General features: G+C 37.7%; 1 protein-coding gene across 2 annotated transcripts in view; it reads right to left on the bottom strand.

Moving 5' to 3' along the window:
* Positions 1 to 17,029, bottom strand: part of BMPR1A (bone morphogenetic protein receptor type 1A) — a 142,085-nt gene that overhangs the window by 46,283 nt on the left and 78,773 nt on the right. For both annotated transcript variants that reach the window (XM_043926331.1, XM_043926330.1), the window contains exon 2: positions 10,017 to 10,131. The gene's annotated coding sequence lies outside the window, so the exon portion shown is untranslated. The remainder of the gene's footprint in view (positions 1 to 10,016; positions 10,132 to 17,029) is intronic.

Below are 17,029 nucleotides of genomic sequence, written 5' to 3'. Positions count from 1 at the left end.
TGCTGACATAGCTACAGTCTCACAAAATATCCTGAACCAAAACCACCCAGTAAATTGCTCCTGAATTCCTGTAAGTTAATTTAAGCTTTCATCACCTCAAGTCTCTAGGTTTTAAGATGAACTGTTATGCAGCAATAATAATTAACACGCTAACATTCTTGGATTTCTGGGATAAAGTCTGTTTTGTCATTATTAAATAATAATTATCTTGTCTGGTCTCTGTGCCTGGTTCCTGGGTAACTGGAGTGTCTTTGTTATTTACAAGCCTCATGGATCACACTTGAGTTTATGCTAATGAATGACTCAGGATGGGGGCTGGTCACCAAAATGACCAGTGATATGATTAGAGGGTTGGGGCTTTGAGCCAGTCCAATCTTGAGGGAGTTTGGATAGGGCTAAAGATTGAGTTCAGTCAAGTGGCCAATTGTTCAATCGTGGCTATCTAATGAAACTTCGATAAGAACAGCACACCATGGCTCAGATAACCTTCCTGGCTAGTGACATATTGATACACTGCCAGGATGACATATCCTGATTCCAGGGGAAATGGGCACGTAAGCTCCACATGTGGAACCCTTCCCAACCTCACTTTGTATGTCTCTTTCATTTGGCTGGTCCCAATTTGCATCTTTATAATATTAAGTTCTGTGAGTCATATAAATGAACTGTCAAATTGCAGGGGTGGGGGTGGGGGTGGGAGGGTGGTCATGGGAATCCTCCTGGATTTGCAGCCAGTTAGTCAGAAGTGTGAGTAGTCTGGGGACACCCAAACTTGTGACTGGCATCTCAAGTGAGCAGTTTTGTTGGGGACTGTGCCCTTAAATCTGTGGAGTCTGACACTTAACAGTAGGTAGGCAGGATCAGAATTGTATTGCAATATCATACACATGATCAGGTTTTAATAACACCACTGGATTTGTTTTGCTAACATTTTGTTAGGTTTTTTTTTTCATTTTGTTAGCTTTTATATCCATGTTCATAAGAAAGACTGACCTATAATTATTTTCTCATATTATCCATGCCTGCTTTTAGTATCAAGGTTATACCTACTCACATAGAATAAGCTGAGGAACCTTATTTTGCTATTCTCTTAAATAGTCTGCATAAATCTTGACATATCTACCACATGAATAGTTTAACAGAACTCACCTTTAAAATTATCTGAGCCATGGGTTTATCAGTGAGTGTACAGGAGGAGGCAGATCTTTACAACAAATTAAAATTCTCAAAGAATAAAAGAAATATCTAGGTTTTCTGTTTAGCCATAATCAATTTTATTAAGTAACATTTTTAAAACTGCTTTATTTAAATTGTAAAATGAAAAAAAGAAAAAATATTGTAAAATATATAGGCCTAAAGCTATTCAAGGTATCTCTTATTTTTAAAAAATCTCTTTTATATCTGAAGTTATGTCCTCCTTTCCATTCCCAATACCACTTGTGCTTCCTGGGTCTTTCTTGATCTGTCATTCAAATGGTTTGTCCATTTTATTAGTCTTTTCAAGAAACCAACTTTTGGCTATGTTAATTCTCTCCATCATATCATAGAAGTCTTTTCCCCCATTAATTTCAAACCCAATTCTATCACTCATTATCTAGAAGCCTCAGTTTTCTCATCTGTAAAGTGGGAATAATAATAGTACCTACACCTCACAGTGTTGTTATAAATGAGATAATCCTTGTAAACCATATGGAACAGTGCTTAGTACATATAACAAATGCTCTACAAGTGTTAGCTTTTATCTTTATTATCTATTTTACTTCAGTTTATATTGCTGTTCTTTTCCTAGTTTAAATTAGGGGCTTACTTTATTAATATTTTAATCTTTTAATACATCTACTTCTGCTTTATTGACTATGCCAAAGCCTTTGTGTAGATCACAACAAACTGGAAAATTCTGAAAGAGATGGGAATACCAGACCACCTGACCTGCCTCTTAAGAAACCTGTACGCCAGTCAGGAAGCAACAGTTAGAATTGGACATAGAAGAACAGACTGGTTCCAAATTGGGAAAAGAGTACGTCAAGGCTGTATACTGTCACCCTGCTTATTTAACTTATATGCAGAGTACATCATGAGAAACACTGGGCTGGATGAAGCACAAGCTGGAATCAAGACTGATCAAGAAATATCAATAACCTCAAATATGCAGATCACACCACCCTTATGGCAGAAAAGTGAAGAAGAACTAAAGAGCCTCTTGATGAAAGTGAAAGACGAGAGTGAAAAAGTTGGCTTAGAACTCAACATTCAGAAAGCTAAGATCGGGAGGGGTGGGATGGGAAAAAAAAAAAAAAAAAAGAAAGCTAAGATCATGGCAGCTGGTCCCATCACTTCATGGCAAATAGATGGGGAAACAGTGGCTGAAGGTCTGTCTAGTCAAAGCTATGGTTTTTTCAGTAGTCATGTATGGATGTGAGAGCTGGACTATAAAGAAAGCTGAGCGCCGAAGAACTGATGCTTTTGAACTATGGTGTTGGAGAAGACTCTTGAGAGTCCCTTGGACTACAAGGAGATCAAACCAGTCAATCCCAAAGGAAATCAGTCCTGAATATTCACTGGAAGGACTGATGCTAAAGCTGAAACTCCAATACTTTGGCCACCTGATGTGAAGAACTGACTCATTTGAAAAGACACTGATGCTGGGAAAGACTGAAGGTGGGAGGAGAAGGGGATGAGAGAGGATGAGATGGTTGGATGGCATTACCGACTTGATGGACATGAGTCTGAGTAAACTCTGGGAGTTGGTGATGGACAGGGAGGCCTGGCGCGTTGCAGTCCATGGGATTGCAAAGAGTCGGACATGACTGAGTGACTGAACTGAACTGAACTAAATGTAAGCCTTCAACATGTCACACAAGTTTAATATGTCCTAATTTTCTTTATTGTTTAGTTCTAGGTGTTTTCTGACTTGCATTATTTTATTTTTGACCTGTGGGATTTACAGAGGTAGGTTTTTAGGTTTCCAAATGCGTGTCTGTATATACTGTTTGTCATTCAGTTTTAACTTAAATGTATTGGTTGACAAAAAATAAGGCTATGATCATTTGAACTGTACAGCCTAGTGAATGATAACAATAAAATGCTAATTTCTAAACCAAACCTAACCTTTAAAAAGGGCTTCCCTGGTGGCTCAGTCGGTAAAGAGTCTGCCTGCAATGTGGGAGACCTGGGTTCAATCCCTGGATTGGGCAGATCCCCTGGAGAAGGGAATGGCAACCCACTCCAGTATTCTGGCCTGGTGAATTCCATGGACAGAGGAGCCTAACAGGCTACAGTCCAAGGGGTCAAACAGAGTCAGACATGACTGAGTGACTAACATTTCAATTTACAATTTTTAAAACTAAATGACCTTGTCATGGTCTCTGCTTTAAAAAAAAATCTATGAATATTCTCATTTCATAGGACGAAATTACCAAGACATAAGAAGAATTGTTATGATCTGGCCTCTGCCAGGCTTTCTAACGCCATCCTCCCACTCACTTCTCATACCCTTACAATGATCCAACTATAGTGAAGTCACTGAAGTCTCTATATTTACAGGCATCCCTTTTAGACTCCTTTGCACATTCTTTTTGTTCTTTTCTTTGTTTCCCACCAGGTTAACAACAATTCACTCTTCAAACCTGTTCTACTCATCATCTGTGTAAGCAATCTCTGATTCCTACATTATCAGGCTGAGTGAGCTGGCCTATCTGTACTTCCAGTGTACCCAGAACATGAAGCACAGCTGTACCATGGCTCTCAACAAACACTCATTCATAAAGTATTTATTAATTATTTGGTATTTGCTTCACACCAATTATACAACAGTAAATGAAACAAACATGATCCCTCCTCTCATAACACTTAATCAGGAGATGTTTTTTGACTTATCTTGCAGCACTTGTAATCTCTACTTTCTAGCACGTTACTGAGCAAAACAGTAAGTGTTCAATAAGTGAATGAAAGGAATAAAAATATTAGTATCTTGAGGGAAACATAATTGGGGAGTTAAATCAACTATAAAATCATACAATAAACTCTAAAAGTTCTCTATAAGTATACTGACATCTACCAATGCATCTCCAAACCTACTGCCAGATACTACTGATGCTGGGAGGGATTGGGGGCAGGAGGAGAAGGGGACGACAGAGGATGAGATGACTGGATGGCATCACCGACTCGATGGACATCAGTTTGAGTAAACTCTGGGAGTTGGTGGACAGGGAGGCCTGGTGCGCTGCGATTCATGGGGTCACAAAGAGTCAGGCACGACTGAATGACTGAACTGAACTGAAATGAACTAAGCCAACAATCCTAGTACTAGCTCAGGAACTTTGCTCCCCACCTTCTGATGATTTCTACATGGTAGAGAAAAGAAATTTAAATTCAAGTCACAAAAGGGGAAGCTCAGTATACTCAAAAGCCCCCCTTGGTCCAATATTTCTGGTTTATTTCATATTTTGAACTATCTTTGCTCTAAGTTTATTTACTTTTTCTTACAATACTGTTTTTATACCATGAAGTAAGAAATCTAACATGTCATACATACTTGACATGTAATAATTCATTTAATCCTCACACTGACTTTGAGGCAAGTATTCTCATTATGTATAATTTTATAAAAATATATCCTAAAAATCAATAGCCTGATGGTAACATAAAGGTCAGTGAGACGCCAACTGGGTGGAGGGGAGCATGGTAAGGAGGGGAATGGGATGAGGATGGTGAAGAGGGCCTTAGGCCTTGGTGCATACTGTTCAGAATTGTATACAAGAACTTATGCATGTCTCATTTATGTAATCTTTAAAAACATTTTTAAAACTGTTCTGAAAAGAGACAATTAGACCTCCTCTGACACTTAATCACAAAAAAACAGATGGGAAAGTGGAAGAGAGGGAGGAAAGGAAGGAAGCAGATGAATTCAGAAGTTAAACTAGAATTTCTATCTGAGACACCTATATTGGAAATTACCTCACAAACCATTGAAAATATAAAACAGTGGAACAGAAGTATTAGGATGGAGGACAAAGACAGGAATTGAAATGTCACTAAGAAAGTGAAAGTGTTAGTCAGTCAATCGTGTCTGACTCTTTGCAACCCCATGGACCTTGTCTCACCAGGCTCCTCTGTCCATGGAATTCTCCAGGCAAGTATACTAGAATGGGAGAGGGAAAAAAAGGAATATACTAGAGTGGGTATCCATTCACTTCTCCAGGGCATCTTCCTGATCCAGGGATTGAACCCAGGTCTCTCACACTGCAGGCAGATTCTTTACCGTCTGAGCCACCATAAAAAGATGCTACTGGAAATCTTGCGGCATGCTCTTCCCACAGTATCATATGCAGCTGCAATAACACAAACCACTACCTGAATCTAAAAGCATCCAAACTGGAGAATGATCAAATAAGTAAGCAAGGAGAATATAAACCAAACTTAAATTGAGAAAAGAATAAAGGTGTCTTCATTGTGAGGAGGCAGTCTGAACTGAAGAGGATGAGAATAAACTGCCTCTGTCTCCCTTTCAGGAGGAGCACAACAATCCGAGAGCCTGAGGGCAAGACCTGCAGGATGTTTCTGAGACTATGAGTTGTAGATTTCTCTGAAGAAAACAGTAGGTGTGGGAAAGCATTTTCAATGGAGTCCATGGAAAGACCAACAGTAAAGATGAAGCTCATTTTCAAGCTGGGAACAGCAACTGCTTTAGTGCAATGTAGGGCCCTTTAAAGGCTGCTCATCTAAAAAATAAATCTCTAGCAGACCTAGAAGCAACTGTCATCTGCCACACTGCTAACAGACCTTGCAGTTGAGAAGGCTTAGAAGCACTGAGGACTCCTCCCAGAGCTTCAAGGAATGGGTAACAATTTGTTGGTCCCTTTGTTATCAGTCCACAGAATAGAAACAAGTCTGTCTTTCATACCTACTAGTTTGTCCCTGAATAATAGATGCCTACAGCCAGAACCCAAAATTTTGGAATGGGCCTAAAAAAATACAATTCATTTAAAGGGAATTCAGCTAACAAAAGAAAGGCTAAGTTGAAGATCAGAATGGGTAGCTTCTAGTTAAGCGGAACTACTGGAAAAGATTGGGTGAAAATGAACATCCAAGACACCAAGATGGTGTTAGCTGTGCCAGTGAAGAAGAAATTCACAGATGTCAAAAAAAGGAGCTGCCAAACTAGATGCTGATGCAAGATTTTACCCCCAAAAGCACCCTCAGAGCATTTCAAAGAGGTAACTACCAGTATAACAACAAGTAATCAGTGTAACAAAGGGAACACCCTTGGGGTTTCTACGATCCTAGCAGCTGACAAGCTTCTCAACCACTGTGTTTCTTACTAGAAACTCCAATATGAACAGATACATAAGAACCACTGAGGAAGGCCCAGCGTGAAGGGGGCATTCTGCATTTCTTACCATGACCATCTTTGCCCTGTACCTCTCTTTGAGGAACTTGATATCTGCTGAATCCTTTTACATCCTAACTGAGAATTAACATCCAATGAAAGATGACTGGTACATTTTAAAAAATTTAAAGATTAAAAAAAAGAAGAGACTGGGCAACTGAGACTGACAACTTTATTTTCAATATACCATGTTGAAATATTTCTGAATATTGCAAAGTCCTAAATCAACCATCAATTAATAGTTGAAAAGAACTTTAATAAAAGCATTAAAACTAGTCAGTTTAATATTATGAGGTAGCATTATCTCACTATAAGGTATTTCTCTAAGGACATAATCATACTAACATTTATTTATTAATATGGAACCATCAAATTCTGCTTAATGAGTATCTTCACAGGTCTCCATTCATTTAGGAATAAATTCTAATAAATGAGATACCATCTTTCAGTAAGAGTGTCAGAATTAGACCTGCAGAAATACCTCAAACATTTTTATATTTTACTAAATCTTACACAGCATTAAAGTGTAACAGAAGATAAACATGTGCAGAATACTATTTATCTCTTTTCAAACTACTCTTCTAAAAGAGGCAATACTTTCCTTTCTTTTTTTAATAATATCTCCTTTTCAGTATGCTAAGGCTTGAAAAACAATGTGCAAAAGTATTTGTTATATGTAAACAAATGAAGAGACCAGCAATACAGCAGAACATCACTGGGTTAATGTTTCTTTGAACTTAGGAAACTTGGATTCAATCAGATTCGAAGAATTACTTCTGTTTGCTCTTCACTATGCCCAACATTATTATCCCTGCTATCCAGATAAAAAACGTGGGCATCATTATCTCTTTTCAATATCCAGTCACAAATCAGTATCCCTTCTTCCTTCACAACATACCTAACTCCTGTTTTTCTTTTCTATTTCCACTATCATCACTGTGACTGAATTGTATTACCTCAAGCCTAACGACTCCTACAACCTTACAAGCTCCCTGAGTCCTCACTCCACTTCTCTAACATGAAGACCATGTTCTTTATTTTTTGATTTCTCCTTTGTGACTGTTGTTACACAGATCAACAGGAACCCCCAAAAAGTAGTATTCTGTAAAACAAAAATTAGTGCTCTGGGGTCTTAAACTAGAAGAATAGGGAAAAACAAGCCTGGAAAAAAATAATATGAGCAGAAGGAGGAAAAACATGGGTCAATTTTAAATCATCAGCTGAAAAGTATCATACATGCAAAGGGGTATGAAGAAGAAAATTAAATATTTGCTGAATAATCAATGCTTAAAGGTTTTTGCAACTTCAGATAAGTTGATTCCTACCTTAAAATTCTCATTACTTCTTGACTGAAACAAGAGTATCCTAATTGTCTCTTGGCTTTTGGTATCTCCCCCTTCCAAACTATCATTCACATTACTGCCATATTAATTCTAACAAACCACAATTATGATTCAAAATACTTCTGTTAAACTTTCTAGAGACTGCCAACTACTCACAAAATGAAGTCTAAACTCCCTACCATGGCATCCAGAGTTCTTCACAAACAAGCTCTCTTTCAGCCTTGTTACTCAAATCCTCTCTCACGTCCTGAATTCAAATCATGCAAAATTACTTCCTCTGTCTTTTGTACATTCTATACATTTCAAGTTTCCTCTGCTTCCCCTGTCCATAGGATTTCCCAGGCAAGACTCTGGAATGGGTTGTCATTTCCTTCTCAACGGGATCTTCCTGACCCAGGGATCAAACCTGCGTCTCCTACATTACAGCAGGTGGATTCTTTACCACTGAGCCAACTGTAAGGCAATTCTTTTCCAATTCTACTCAATTCTAAGGCAATTCTACTCATCCTTTAAGACTCCACTCAAACACCATCTCCTATGTGAAGCCACTTTGACAATTCTCTCCTCTAACAATATTGGTAGAGCCCTTCTAGGTGATACCAACATACTTTCCCAATCTCATACACTTTTCAAATTGCATTAACTTTGTGTACTCATCTCTGAACAGATTATTCTTTGAGAGTAAAGTAAGGAACTCACTTTTACTGAAGATTTTGTATTCTCAGCGCCTAATACAGTTCCTGATTAGACTAGGTGTTTAGCAAGTGTTTAAAGAGAAAGAAGTGGATGGATGTAAGCAAAGCTGTCACTTAATGCTACACTGTTGAGAGACTTTCTTATTAGAGGAATCTGTCCTTACTTTGATAGGCTAGCAAAGAGTTACTGACAGTACAGGCAGAATTATACCTTTTAGAAAATATACGCTGGTAGCAATTGGTAGACAGAAAAACAGAGTGAGGAGACACACTAAGTGTGGAGAGTCCTTCAATATTTCAAGTGAAATGCTGAAGAACTTAAACTTGGATGATGATGAGAGAACTACAAAAGAGATGATGAAAATATTCATGATACAGAGGTAAAGCTGAAAGGACCTGATCTCTGATTAAGAGTAGGAAGGAAAAGATAAAGAATCCGATTCTGCACTAAGACTGTGAGCACAGGTGACAAAGAGGTCTAGTAACAGAAGTAGGAACACCATGTGTGAAGCAAGCAGTTGAAAATACATGCTGAAGCTTAGAATACTGTCATAGCAGAGATATGAGGTTGAGAGAGATCATTTTAGAGGTAATTGCTGAAATCAAGAAGTTAGGAAAGACATTAAAGAATTTCAAAGATAAAAATCTTAGGGAAGGTCATTATTTAGAAATCGGAGGACAACTATTCTTCAAACAAAAATAGGAGGAAAAAGGAAAAAAAAGTTGAAGGAGTAATTAAAGAAGTATAACGAGAAAAGCTCAGGGTTATAGAAGCTACCAGTATTTCATGAAAGGAAAAATGGCAACTAACACAGTGATCAAAGAGTGAAACCTAACCAAAGACAAAAAACAATTAGAACATCATGACTATTCCTCAAAAGAGCAAACAGACCAGCTTACAAGGGACAGAAGGATGAAAATGCTATAAGGAAGCAGAAGCAGTGAGCAAAACTATTTAAAAGAGGAAAAAGCATAGTAGCAAATAGTAGCAAACTCTATTTAAAGAGAAAAAAGTGTAACACATGTATATGTGTTCTACCTGTTTTTTTTTTTTTAAATACACATCCCTAAAGGATTAAACCTTTTATTGATAATCTGAGTCTCTATGGATTTGAAAATAATGAACTTGATTTCTCTATCCACTTTGTCTTAGAATGGCTTCTCCCCTGTCCCTGCAGTTTCCACTTCTTTCAATAAATTCTATCTCCAAAGATCTGTTATTCAAAGTAACAATTTTATCCTAAATTCTAAATATGTGAAAGCTTCAGAATAATGTAAACATTCATTTTAATATAATCTTCTATTCTAACCTGATTTGTCATCATCAGAGGAAAGAAGTAATTATATACATCATTTAATGCTTATTTTCTCCAATTAGAATAAAGCAAGCTGTATTAGTAATAAATACTTTTTACTCCTGAAGACGTTCAACATTTATAAGGAGATAAAATGTTGTAGCTACTTAAGAACTCATAAGGAAGGTGATTCAAGAAGAAAGAAGATAACAAAGTTGCAGTGATAAAATAGGACAATTTTTAATTGCTAAGAAATGAGAATTTTCACATTAATTATATTAAGTCTTTTTCTTACCTCAGAGATGTGGCTAGATAAAACTATATTTCCAATTTTCTCCAAACAGCTTTGACCTATGCTTCCATCTCATGAATTCCAAGACAGTATTAAACTGATGCATATTTTCATAAATCTGTTTAGAAAAAAAGAATATATTTAAGATTGAAAGAATGTTTATTTACCGGAATAACACATGTAGAAGAAATACTAAAATTTTATCATGCATAAAACTGTATATTTTTAATGTAAAGTTCTATAGCACTTTAGAAACTATCACTTTACAAACCTTTGCTCAAAGATGTTCTAAATTTTGAGTATTTTCAACTTTATAACATAACAGATCTGTGGAAAAAATTACTCACATGTGAATTTCTGTATCAGCCTAATAAGCTTTAGTGGGGGGAAAAAATCACATTTCTAACTGAAAAACAAGAACATCAGAAGCAGCACTAAAATTTACAACTCTACAATATTAGGATTCCTACTTGAGAAAAATATATTTGATCACCCAGCTAACATTTCAATTTTATCACAAAGTCTCAGTTAGCAGTTTTAATTTCAGGCAAACGTCAACCTAGAATATCAGGAACAGTGAGGGTCAAGAATTAATTGCACTGCCAGTTCTACGTCCATGGCGTAGGTTTCAGCTGTGTTACTGCTGCCATTAGTGACCTACTGCTTTAAGAGATAATGTTCATAATATAAAAGAAGGAAGCTATTAAAATCTTTAATTTATTTAAAGACAGGTGTGCTGCTTATTTAGGGATCACAAAATAATTTCATTGAAGGTATCTTTTAACTGAAACTTCAAATAGCACAGTATTCTGTTTCCTATTGTAAAAAGAAAAATTTTAAGCTGTATGAACATTACTTATGTCCCCCTGAAAGGTCAAAACGCCTTTGTCTTCAAGTCCATTTAGAAGTATCATTTGTGTCACACTGAGGTTTAGTAGTCTTGGCAATAATGACTAAATTCATGTAAACTGGGGCAACTTGAAACGGTCCAGCATATCAGATAGCCTTTCTTAAAGACAAGAGTCTCCACTCAGCAGACAGGCTGCCATAGGGCCATGCTAAATCTTTCATGGTCCAACTAAAGACAGACCAACCCTGAAAGCAATTAGTAATGCTCTGTCTGCATTTAGAAGCCTTTAACAGTCTTCCCAATGCAGAAGTTACCTATAACTTCACCAAGTCCCTGGTATTTTTCAGGGTACTCATATGACCAAAACTTAGACCATCATTCGGAGTAACAAAGGAGGGTAGTAATGGAGACCTGGTATTTAGCATTCCCCGCCTCCCCCCACCCCATGATCATAGTCTTAAAAAATTTACCTTATAACAATAATAATAATTAAAAAAATGCATTGTGTTTCCACTTTAGAAAAGGCATAAAGATTTCCCTACAAAGCCATTCTTTGCCAATTCTTCCCTAAGGGCTATGGAAGAAGAGAGGGAGGAAATCACTACAATAAACAAAGCTCACATTAACGCATTCTCATAAAGTTTTAAAGTCCAGTCAAAGTGACTATGTTTAAAAACATATGGCCTGATTCTAGTTCTACCAGATATTTCCAATGGATCAAATAATAAATAAAATTAGCAGGTAAACCACTTACCAAGCATTGTTTATTACAGCACTATTTATTACAACACTTTTTCCTTGATGTGAAAAAAAAAGTTACAAGCTTTAGGCTAAATCTAAAATTAATTAAAAAGGAAAATACATAATCAAAAAGACTCTTCAAACATACCATCTGCAAAGTCCAAGACCCTGATCTATCCTCCTTCAATCCTCTCACATGTACAAAGACATGACAAATCATAAACTTCAGAAAAGCGTTTCTAAGGATTGAATTTAAGACCGGCTAAGGAAAACCACATAAGATTTGACTTTACTACTAACAGGAAAATAAAAGACAATCAAAGGACAGGATGTGCTTCACAATGCAGGTCTGCAAGCCACTTTTTACATACTAGAAATTGTGAGTCAAAGCAAAGCTTTGTCTAACTTTTGCAATTACAGTCCTTTAAGCAGAGATCTATACCATACAGGCACAGAAACTGAATTCACATAGGCAAAATGCTTGCATCAACTTTAATCACTCAATTTATAAGATACTGTGCCACAGGCTTTTAGCACTATGAACTGCGTTTAATAGTGACAACGGATCCAGTCAAAACCAAACACTAAACAATTTTAAGTATTAATTTCACCAAAGATTTTGTGCCTGAAATTTTCAAGTTTCTTAGGTCTAGAAAATACATTAAGGAAAAGGTAATTCTTTTAAAAACACATTTGAGCTTCTTAATGATTCAGAATAAATGAAAACTGAATCCTTCTGGATATATTCTAATACTTTCTAATTCAGAGCTAACAATGGTATTTCCTCAAAGTTAATAAGTATTTGCAAACATGGGAAACGTTCATTTTAATCCCATAGTGCCTTTACAAAAATCTTTTTCTTTTTGCCATCAAAATGAACACATCCCTCTCAGTTTTGAAGCCCTTCAAAATTATCAAAGTGGTTAAATCTTAAAGCACTGGGATAGCTTAAAGATCACTAACCACACAGAATCCATCAGTGACAAACATCAATTATGGATATCATAGCTATCTTTGAAGTATTAGAACATTACCCAATAACAGCTATATTAATAAGATTAAAAAAAAAACTAGTATAAACATGGTTTTGATACTCAGTCTAAGACAAAATCTAAGATTGTTTTTCAACGTGTGAAAGTGAAAGTCGCTCAGCTGTGTCCGACTCTTTGCAACCCCATGGACTAAACATTACATGGAATTCTCCAGGCCAGAATACTGGAGTGGGTAGCCTATCCCTTCTCCAGCAGATCCTCCCGACCCAGGAATCGAACTGGGGTCTCCTGCATCACAAGCAGATTCTTTACCAACTAAGCTATCAGGAAAGCTGATAGCTTTTCAATGTGTACCAGATGTCATAAAGTAGTAATTTCTTAGTATTCACAAAATCAGATATTGATTATACATTTTTCCTTCCACCACTTCAAACTTCTTTCTTCATTTCCCTCTGTTAGCATTCATAAAAAGCATCCCACATACTGTACAAGTATTGTTATAAACATCACAGCTGCAATTAAAAAATTTTAAAAAATAAAAAATTGTAAAATAATCATTTTGCGAAATACCTCAATGGGGCTCTTAAACTAAGGGTATAATTACTATTAAAACCTCTGGTATATTAACTGAAAAACTCAAAACATTATGCTTCAGAAAACCATAGCATAGTTTTACTGTAACTCTAATAGTATAATCTCGGAGAAGGTAATGGCACCCCACTCCAGTACTCCTGCCTGGAAAATCCCAAGGACGGAGGAGCCTGGTAGGCTGCAGTCCATGGGGTCGCTAAGAGTCGGACGACTGAGCAACGTCACTTTCAATTTTCACTTTCATGCATTGGAGAAGGAAATGGCAACTCACTCCAGTGTTCTTGCCTGGAGAATCCCAGGGACGGGGGAGCCTGGCGGGCTGCCGTCTGTGGGATCGCACAGAGTTGGACACGACTGAAGCGACTTAGCAGCAGCAGCAATAACAGTATAATTTAGATTAGTTTGGAATGCATTTCTATAAAAAAGAATGTAATCTACTTAATACAGAAAGGGAAGGTCAACTTATAAATAGATTCTGTTTCAAACATTCATTTATAAATTGAATATAAGCTTGATTTTGAAACTTAAGATGCCTTTTCTCATAAACTAAAGATATATACAATGGCATTAAATCCCAAATACAAATGAACTTTAGTGTATAATTCTATGATAGCACTCTTCTGCCTAAGCATATTTTCATATCAAGCTCTAAGTTTCTTATTTTTCATTGAATCCTAGAATTCACCGGTTGTGAGGGACTGCGCAGAGGCGTGGCCGTGAGGAGCTACCCCTGGCCCAAGAAAATTCGAGATACCAAAGGAACATTTCATGCAAAGATGGGTTTGATAAAGGACAGAAATGGTATTGACCTAACAGAAGCAGACGATATTAAGTAGAGGTGGCAAGAATACACAGAAGAACTGTACAAAACAGATCTTTATGACCCAGGTAATCATGATGGTGTGATTACTTACCTAGAGCCAGACATTCTGGAATGTGAAGTCAAGTGGGCCTTAGAAAGCATCAGTACGAACAAAGCTAGTGGAGCTGATGGAATTCCAGTTGAACTATTTCAAATCCTGAAAGATGATGCTGTGAAAGTGCTGGACTCAATACGCCAGCAAATTTGGAAAACTCAACAGTGGCCAAAGGACTGGAAAAGCTCAGTTTTCATTCCAATTCCAAAGAAAGGCAACCCCAAAGAATGCTCAAACTACTGCACAATTGCACTCATCTCACACACTAGTAAAGTAATGCTCAAAATTCTCCAAGCCAGACTTCGGCAATACATGAACCGTGAACTTCCAGATGTTCAAGTTGGTTTTAGGAAAGGCAGAGGAACCAGAGATCAAACTGCCAACATCCACTGGATCACTGAAAAAGCAAGCGAGTTCCAGAAAAACATCTATTTCTGCTTTATTGTCTATGCCAAAGCCTTTGACTGTGTGGATCACAATAAACTGTGGAAAATTCTGAAAGAGATGGGAATACCAGACCACCTGACCTGCCTCTTGAGAAACCTATATGCAGGTCAGGAAGCAACAGTTACAACTGGACATGGAACAACAGACTGGTTCAAATAGGAAAAGGAGTACGTCAAGGCTGTATATAGTCACCCTGCTTATTTAACTTATATGCAGAGTACATTATGAGAAACCCTGGGCTGGAGGAAGCATAAGCTGGAATCAAGATTGCCGGGAGAAATATCAATAACCTCAGATATGCAGATGACACCACCCTTATGGCAGAAAGTGAAGAGGAACTAAAGAGCCTCTTGATGAAAGTGAAAGAGAAGAGTGAAAAAGTTGGCCTAAAGCTCAACATTCAGAAAAGTAAGATCATGGCATCTGGTCCCATCACTGCATGGCAGATAGATGGGGAAACAGTGGAAACAGTGGCTGACTTTATTCTTCTGGGCTCCAAAATCACTGCAGATGGTGACTGCAGCCATGAAATTAAAACACATTTACTCCTTGGAAGGAAAGTTATGACCAACCTAGACAGCACATTGAAAAGCAGAGACATTACTTTGCAAACAAAGGTCTGTCTAGTCAAGGCTATGGTTTTTCCAATAGCCATGTATGGATGTGAGAGTGGACTATAAAGAAAGCTGAGTGCTGAAGAATTGATGCGTTTGAACTGTGGTGTTGGAGAAGACTCTTGAGAGTCCCTTGGACTGCAAGGAGATCCAACCAGTTCATCCTAAAGGAGATCAGTCCTGGGTGTTTATTGGAGGGACTGATGTTAAAGCTTTTAACTCCAATACTTAAATACTTTGGCCACCTGATGGGGAGAGCTGACTCATTTGAAAAGACCCTCATGCTGGAAAAGACTGAGGGCAGGAGAAGGGGACAACAGAGTATGAGATGATTGGATGGCATTACCAACACAATGGACATGGGTTTGGGTGGGCTCCAGGAGTTGGTGATGGACAGGGAGGCCTGGCGTGCTGTGATTCATGGGGTTGCAACTGAGCGACTGAACTGAACTGATGATATAGAGTATGATTTCAACAATTATTAGTTGCTCTGAAGTACTAAATAGGAACAACTTAGTGATATGAAACTAAGCTGTCCAGAAAAACTTACCTGTCTAATCAACAAAGAATCAAAAGGCATGGGAAAAAAAGTTTCTTTCAAAAGAAATAAGACAAAAGAATATTTAACACCACGGTTAAAAAATTCTAGTATAAACCAAGGAGATCCAACCAGTCCATCCTAAAGGAGATCAGTCCTGGGTGTTCACTGGAAGGACTGATGCTGAAGCTGAAACTCCAATACTCTGGCCACCTCATGTGAAGAGTTGACTCACTGGAAAAGACCCTGATGCTGGGAGGGATTGGGGGCAGGAGGAGAAGGGGACGACAGAGGATGAGATGGTTGGATGGCATCACCGACTCGATGGGCATGAATTTGAGTAAACTCCAGGAATTGGTGATGGACAGGGAGGCCTGGCGTGCTGCAATTCATGGGGTCGCAAAGAGTCGGACACGACTGAGCGACTGAACTGAATCAATTGTGGCAATTTCCATTCCTCCTGCCAATGAATGCTTTAACAATAAGCGTCTGATACAATTCTGGCCAATAAGACAAGAGACTAACTTTGCTGAAGAGCTTCTGGGAAAGGTTTTCCTGGGCTGATAAAAAAGACACCCAAGTGAAAATATGTATTTTTTTCAGGCAACTTTGGGTTTGAATTGTTAAGTAGAACTATGACAAAAATAAACTCAAAATGGATTAAAGATCTAAATGTAAGACCAGAAACTATCAAACTCCTAGAGGAGAACATAGGCAAAACACTCTCCGACATAAATCACAGCAAGATCCTCTATGACCCACCTCCCAGAATATTGGAAATAAAAGCAAAACTAAACAAATGGGACCTAATGAAACTTAAAAGCTTTTGCACTACAAAGGAAACTATAAGTAAGGTGAAAAGACAGCCCTCAGATTGGGAGAAAATAATAGCAAATGAAGAAACAGACAAAGGATTAATCTCAAAAATATACAAGCAAGTCCTGAAACTCAATTCCAGAAAAATAAATGACCCAATCAAAAATTGGGCCAAAGAACTAAACAGACATTTCTCCAAAGAAGACATACAGATGGCTAACAAACACATGAAAAGATGCTCAACATCACTCATTATTAGAGAAATGCAAATCAAAACCACAATGAGGTACCATTACACGCCAGTCAGGATGGCTGCTATCCAAAAGTCTACAAGCAATAAATGCTGGAGAGGGTGTGGAGAAAAGGGAACCCTCTTACACTGTTGGTGGGAATGCAAACTAGTACAGCCACTATGGAAAACAGTGTGGAGATTCCTTAAAAAACTGGAAATAGAACTGCCATATGACCCAGCAATACCACTTCTGGGCATACACACTGAGGAAACCAGAT

Source organism: Cervus elaphus, chromosome 15 (genome assembly GCF_910594005.1).
Source record: "Cervus elaphus chromosome 15, mCerEla1.1, whole genome shotgun sequence".
Classification (NCBI taxonomy): domain Eukaryota; kingdom Metazoa; phylum Chordata; class Mammalia; order Artiodactyla; family Cervidae; genus Cervus; species Cervus elaphus.
The sequence above is the reverse complement of the archived record's forward strand: the minus strand, read 5'-3'. Positions and strand labels throughout refer to the sequence as shown.